This window comes from Nanorana parkeri, unplaced genomic scaffold, assembly GCF_000935625.1.
Source record: "Nanorana parkeri isolate BGI_ZX_2015 unplaced genomic scaffold, ASM93562v1 scaffold569, whole genome shotgun sequence".
Lineage (NCBI taxonomy): Eukaryota > Metazoa > Chordata > Amphibia > Anura > Dicroglossidae > Nanorana > Nanorana parkeri.
Window position 1 is genome coordinate 947,367 of NW_017306837.1, and position 7,132 is coordinate 954,498.

The 7,132-nt window shown below is 45.8% G+C and overlaps 1 protein-coding gene across 2 annotated transcripts in view; it reads left to right on the top strand.

Moving 5' to 3' along the window:
* Positions 1-1,152: 1,152 nt before the first annotated feature.
* Positions 1,153-7,132, top strand: part of TMEM2 (transmembrane protein 2) — an 88,552-nt gene continuing 82,572 nt past the window's right edge. For both annotated transcript variants that reach the window (XM_018562273.1, XM_018562275.1), the window contains exons 1-2: positions 1,153-1,163; positions 5,668-5,976. The gene's annotated coding sequence lies outside the window, so the exon portion shown is untranslated. The remainder of the gene's footprint in view (positions 1,164-5,667; positions 5,977-7,132) is intronic.

A 7,132-nucleotide genomic window follows, 5' to 3' on the forward strand; every position in this document is an offset into this window, starting at 1 on the left:
TGATTGACTCCTTGTGCTGCTTCTCTTTCTCCCAGTCTGAGCTCATCTGTACAGATATTGCAAGGAGCTGATACCAGGTCACATTCAGGCAAAAAAATGAAAAAGGAGCTGCAGTAATTTGTGTCTTTCACATCTGCCTTGGAGTTCAGATCCTGTGTTGACATGGACTCAGTGAAGGACGGGGTTTGACTGGAATGATTACCGTATATACTCGAGTATAAGCCGACCCAAATATAAGCCGAGGTACCTAATTTTACCACAAAGAACTGGGAAAAAATATTGACTCGAGTATACGCCTAGGGTGGGAAATAAGGCAGCTACTGGTAAATGTACAAAATGAAGATAGATACCAATAAAATTACATGAATATTTATTTCAAAGAAAAACAATAACCTAGCTCTGTAAGTGGAAAAGGGGGTCAACATTAACAATATGGTATCAAAAATACCGTAACTTTAAAAGTACAACAACCTTAGCTCAATCAGCAACCAAGCTAACACACAAGAGCTAAAATCCTTCAAAACTGGAGTTCTCCTCCTCATCATCTGTATGTCCAAACAGAGCTTCAGCTGGTGTCAGGTGTTTTTAGCTGAGGGAAACTTGCAGATGGCAACTCCCTCTCCACATCTACCATTCCCCCGACACAGAGGATAAAATATTTCCACAATCCCTGGGCAGATCCTGCTTCCATAAGGATTTTATCCTTTCCATTCAGGCCCCTTACCTTATCTCTTCAGCCTGCACAGAGCTGCGCTTCTGCCTCCGGACCCGCCCCCTGCCCACAGCACAGTGACAAGCCAATCACTGGCAGTCACTGTGCAGCCAACAAGCCTATGTATGTGCGCTGTTCATCGCACATACATAGAGCTTTCAGACCTCAGAAATTGACACGAGATACTTTGATGATGAATTTACAGCACAGTCCATAACAATAACACCTCCTGACAGATACAACAACCTGGATGCCTTAGAACCTGACCAGCGTACTCACTTTCCTCAATTCTCGAGACGCTGACTCGAGTATAAGCCGAGGGGTGCATTTTTCAGCACAAAAAATGTGCTGAAAAACTCGGCTTATACTCGAGTATATACAGTATCTTGTTTTATATTTTAAGCTCAATTCCAGCCAAACATTTTGTAAATGTTGGATTGCACAGGGAAGGGTTAAAACCACTGTCAACTATTTTGCTGTCTTTGCCCCCATTTGGACTTTCTTTAGAGGTGTCACACATATAGCAGTGATAGCACCAACATGCAGCCAAAACACATCATACATGTTTTTAAAAGGTACAACACGATACAGTTAGATCACAGATGCAGTCTACTCCACAGATGGGCATAGGTCAGTCTTCATTGTGGTCCTTAATTGACTACAATTTATTATTACATATGTAGTACAATTTTAAGGTCCATTCACACAGGCCAGAATTTAAAGAGTATGGTACCTTAAAGGAGAACTATGAAAGGAGAACTATGAGGCGAGTGAAAATCACTTAGCCTCATAGTTCTAGCCGACCTGTGACAATGAAACTGTCACAGGTCGGCTCAATAGATCGGGAATTGAGCGAACACATAACGTCGCTCACTTCTCGATCCTGTCCCTGCAGAGAGCTGTGACTGTCACTCACGGCTCCCTGCAGGGATTCCCCCCTCCCCTGTCCGATTCTCCAGCGCTGACTGGCGGAACGGACGGGGGAGGGGGCGGGTACAGCTGGCTCTGCCTATAGATAGGCAGAGCCAGCTGTCACTCACGCAGCTGGGTGGATCCAGACAGTAATGCCGGCATCCACCCTGGCTGCGGCGTCTCAGTATACCGCGAGCTGCAGCTCGCTGTTTACTGAGCTTTGGTGACGCGAGGACGCTAGTTTGTGTCCTCCCGTTACCCTTATGGGGAAAAGCCCCGACCCCATAGGCCCGACCCCTTTAATATAGTAAAAAATTAAAACACCAACAGTGATAAAATACCACCAAAAGAAAGCTCTCTGTCCCCAAAAAATGTCACAACATTAATTTCAGTACAGCGTTGCATGACTGAATAAACGTCAAAGTACTGCAGCGCTGAACACTGAAAAATGGCCTGGCCAGGAAGGGGGTGTAAACACCTGGTCAGCAAGTGGTTAAAAACAAAGCATCAGTGTGACAGCTGAGGTACTAGTGCTCTCAAAAAGTGTTTAGCAATGGCAGCCTTCATTGTTGATTTGTTATCATTCTGGAGGATACACAGCGAGTTGTTACTGGGTATCAAAAAGGCCTGTCAGGGGCTTGCTGAATGCATGAAGAATGTGTGTCAAGGCATGATAGATGCATGGGGCCTTTTGATAAGCTCTGACACCAAATGCCTGAATGAACTAGCTCTTAATGTTTCAGGCTTTCGAGAGCAGCCTGACATGTTAAAATCAAATTCCAGTTTTCTTAAGTAGGAAAAAAAATACTTATTTGGTCAAACAAGTCACAAGTGAAACTCCTACTGCAGAGAATACGTCTCATTTGAGGCACTTGACAGGCAGGCAGGGTCTGAATCTGTGCAGAATATAGGGCTGCAGCTGCATACATAGTTGCCAAGTGTCCCGGATCCCGAGACCTTATACAACTCTAAAGTTGGTTTTAGATGGTTTCTAACAGCTTAGAAACACCTGCTGGTTGTTACATTAGATGGTTGGCAGGCTGCCAAGATTCTGCTCTCACAGAAACAAGCTAAGGCTTCAATGCCTGTGTTGTGACCTTTGAAAATGGATGCGTGTAGATATAGAGGTGACTAAGGGATTGTTTTAAAGGGATTTTACTGCTTCTTCGGGAATTTATAGGTACTTTAGTTTGTATGATCTGTGCACAGGTTCCCCTTAAAGCCATTTATTTATTTTTTTGAAAAAGTGAAGTTACAGCCTAATTCGTGGTTACTTTTTTTTTTCTACATTTATTGTCCGCCAGAAAAGGAAAAAAGCAGCTTAGGTGGCAATACTTATCTTCTTTTTGAAGATGTCCCCCGCAGTACCTTTTTTTTTTTTTTTAGGCACATGAATATGTTAGAGTTCAATTCAGGGCCCTTAGCCTTTCAGGGCTTGTTCACACGACGGCCGGATTCTGTCCTGACCAGATCCGTGCGCTCCTGCACTAAAAATGCATCCCAGTGTATCCCTATGTGTTTTATGGGCTACAGTTCTCACGTGCGCAGTCCGTTCAGGTCACGACAGAAAAAATACTGCATGTCACATTTGGTCCGGTCCGGAAACGCAGGGACGCAACGAAAATGGACCGCACTGCAGCTAAGCAAAAAAAAAATTCTTGCTACACTTTTCAGGATGTCATCATCGTTGGACTTCATGGTTGTGGTGGAGCAGTAGAGGGAAAACCAGTAGGCATGAACAACATGGTCCTGGACATAGAAAGATTTGTTGGATTAATGGAGTGTGCGCCAATGCTATACGAACATCATCATCCACATTTCAAAAATGTGCATAAAAAAAAAAAGAAACTGGAGAGATAGCCAGCACCAACACCATGCCTGCAAACATGTGATACATGTCTGATCACCAGCTTTACATACACAAAGGGAAGTGGTTGTTACGAGAGGGCGGAGGTGACCTTAGAGCAGGGGGGTGGCCAAACTCCGGCCCTCCAGCTGTGGTGGAACTACAAATCCCATGAGGCATTGCAAGATCCTCACAGCCACAGACATGACTCCCGGAGAGAGATGCATCATGGGATTTGTAGTTTCACCACAGCTGGAGGGCCGGAGTTTGGCTACCCCTGCCTTAGAGGTAGAATCTGCATACTGACAGCCTCCCAACTTAAAAAAAAAAAGAACTGCCAGCGTCCAGACCGCGGTATAAACGTGTCAAAAACGCACTGCATGCAGATCCGCACCAGGTCCGGCCCATTCACATTTGTGTGATGCGTTAACATGCATTGCATTAAGGTGGGCCATTCATTTTAAATCGGCTGCCAAGGCAGAGGAATGGACAAAGAAATGCAGCATTTTTTTCTGATGAAGTGCACGAAAAAACCCTTACCGCGCATGGTGATGGGCTTCAACACATGTTCATCAGAGTGTGCTAGAATGCCATTCAAAATCAGTGATTTCAAATAAAACTACAAGCACAAAAAGGTCTAAAACGAGACGTTTTTCTGCCCTGAGGAAGGGACCCTGTGTGGTCCCAAAACGTTGGCTTTTATTACTGTGACGTTTTGTCCAAGTAAATTGACATGTTTCATGATATTGCTGAGTGCTGGTGATTTCTGTTTCTGCTCATTCTATCACATATCTCAATAATAAGAGGATCATGACACATTTCGGGACAGTGGGCGGAGTCATGAAAATCATTCCTTTAAGGCCTCATTCACACTGCCGCGCATATACCTGCGCATGCGCGTATTGTACCATATGCAAATAAATAGCTCCATACACATAGCTGCGTATGGAGCCGTATATTTGCGTAGCGTAAAAATGCGCAAAAACAGAATGGACCCGAGATGCGTCCGGGTAGCGTATTTCTGCGTATTTACGCGTGTTTGCGTGTGTATACGCACGTACAGTTCATTAAATTTTTATTACGAATGATGCATTCAGGATTGCATATAGTGCACGCACATACACGCGTGTACATACGCGCATATACGCAATATACAATTTTGTTCTTGCGTTGTGTGTGAATGAGGCCTAAGCCCCATCAGTCAGATGCACATTCAGAACGGGCGTTGTGCAAATATAACCCAATATTATAGTCATTTATTCCATAAAGGCATAAAGGGGTTTCATGTTTTGGGCCATCATAAGTGCAGTGTATGGAAACCATAAGCCAATTAGACGCAGTCAGTTTTCTGGCAATCTGACAGCTGGCTGCCACAGTACAATAACTGGCAGAGGATTCATTTGGTTCCAAACGTGGGACAAAGGGATTTGGTTCCAAATGAGGGACAGAGGAATTTGGTTCCAAACGTGGGACAAAGGGATTTGGTTCCAAACGTGGGACAAAGGGATTTGGTTCCAAATGAGGGACAGAGGAATTTGGTTCCAAATAATGGGCAGAATTATTAGGTTCAATATGATGGACAGAGAAATTTGGTTCCAAATGTGGGACATGGTAAACTTGTTCCAAATGAGGGACAGAGGGATTTGGTTCCAAATGAGGGACAGAGCAATTTGGTTCCAAATGTGGTACAAAGGGATTCGGTTCCAAATGTGGGACAGAGGGATTTGGTTCCAAATGTGGGACAGAGTGAAGTGAATGACAGCTGTGAGGAAAGTTATATCATCTTTATATTGTGTAAAAAGACTGACACAGCAGGTGACAATGTTGCACTCCCAGCCTTTCCTGTAGATTGCTCATATTGCACACTTGTATGTATCCACAGTATTATCCAAGGTGGAGCACAGCTGTCACAACCCGCTCCTTCCTGTCTCCGTACTGTGTACAGAAGTGTGATCAGTGGGAGTGCAGTGTGTAATTACTCCAGTAGAGGCGCACTCCCGGCGCAGGCAGTGATGATGAGCCCAGGCTCCTCCTCGAGTGCTCCAGCAGACGTATATATATGGTAAGCCCTGACCGCTGTAATGTAGATACGGATTGGGGGAGCCCCCAGCGGAGTGCGGTGGTCCTTTTTTCTCTTTCTCCCGTGTCTTCCTAACCCCGCTTCAATCCGTCCGGCCAGGACTTTACACACTGGCAGAGCCAGGAGCTCACACACAGGGGGAACCTCGCCATATATAAACAATACAAAGTCAATAAAAGCTCCTGTAGAGCAATACACAAAGCCTGGCAGCAGCTCCTTTGTTGTGCCTGAAGCCTGTTCCAGGTTGGGGTGGGGAAGTCAGCGGAGACGTCATTTCTGGGAGGAAAACTTTTTTTTTTTTTACACCTATTAAGCAACCGGTGTCCTATGTGAAGAACGACGGGGAGCAGCGCCTGGTGACCGTGCCATGGGAAGGAGGGCAGCAGGCAGCTTGGTGCACGTGTGAGCCGTTCATTCTCCACCCCGGTAAGTGCTCAGGGGGTTTGTAGGGGAAAAGCAGAGATCACAGGCGGCCGTCCTTTGTCATGTGACTTATCCTGGTGTGCCCCTCGAGGAGTGGTCACCGCTGACTTGTGGCTCGTATCACGTGACTAGGACGTCTTGTCATCTAGGAAGGTGTTAGTGAACTAGAAGTGCCAGCGTCCTGCCCTATGGAGGAGCCAGCTTTTCCAACAGGGAGGGACCCTGAAATAAATGATCGAGAGCAAAGATTTCGAGCTGACAGGACATTATCATGCACTTAGCATATCTGACAACCACTCTGTATGAGGAGTTGTTCCCAGTAGTTGTTTTAATGTAACATTGACATGAACAACATTGCAATAATGGGTAGAACAGTGCAGACAGTAAAATATAGTATTGTTTGTGTGGTGTGGGGGAATGATGACTGACAGTGGAAAGGTGCCTCCTTACATTGGTGGCCAGTGGGAGGACCACCTTACTCTGGTGATCGGAGGAAGAAGTGCCCCCTTATACTGGATAACAGTTCAATGGTGGTCAGTGGGAGAAGGGCACCCTTTCACTGGTGGTCATTGGGAGAAGGGCACCGTTACACTGGTGGTCATTGGGAGAAGGGCACCCTTTCACTGGTGGTCATTGGGAGAAGGGTACCCTTGCACTGGTGTTCATTGGGAGAAGGGCACCCTTGCATTTGTGGTCATTGGGAGAAGGGCACCCTTGCATTGGTGGTCATTGGGAGAAAGGCACCCTTGCACTGGTGGTCATTGGGAGAAGGGCACCCTTGCTCTGGTGGTCATTGGGAGAAGGGCACCCTTGCTCTGGTGGTCATTGGGAGAAGGGCACCCTTGCTCTGGTGGTCATTGGGAGAAGGGCACCCTTGCACTGGTGGTCATTGGGACCCAAATGTTTTTTTTTGTTTCTAGTTTTGGTTAAATTATGAAAATGTTACAACCCCTGTCAGGTTTTACTGCTGCCCGGGGTTCCACTAGGGAGATATCACTTTCTGCCCTGGGGACAACCAAACAGGAAGTGAAGGAATCTCTCAGAATGCAGTAAAACCTGACAGGAGATCTAATCCTTCCCCAGTTTATCCAAACAAAAAAATCATGTAAGTTTTGGGTATAGATACACTTTAAATAATGTCAGTCAGTGTTGGTAGTCC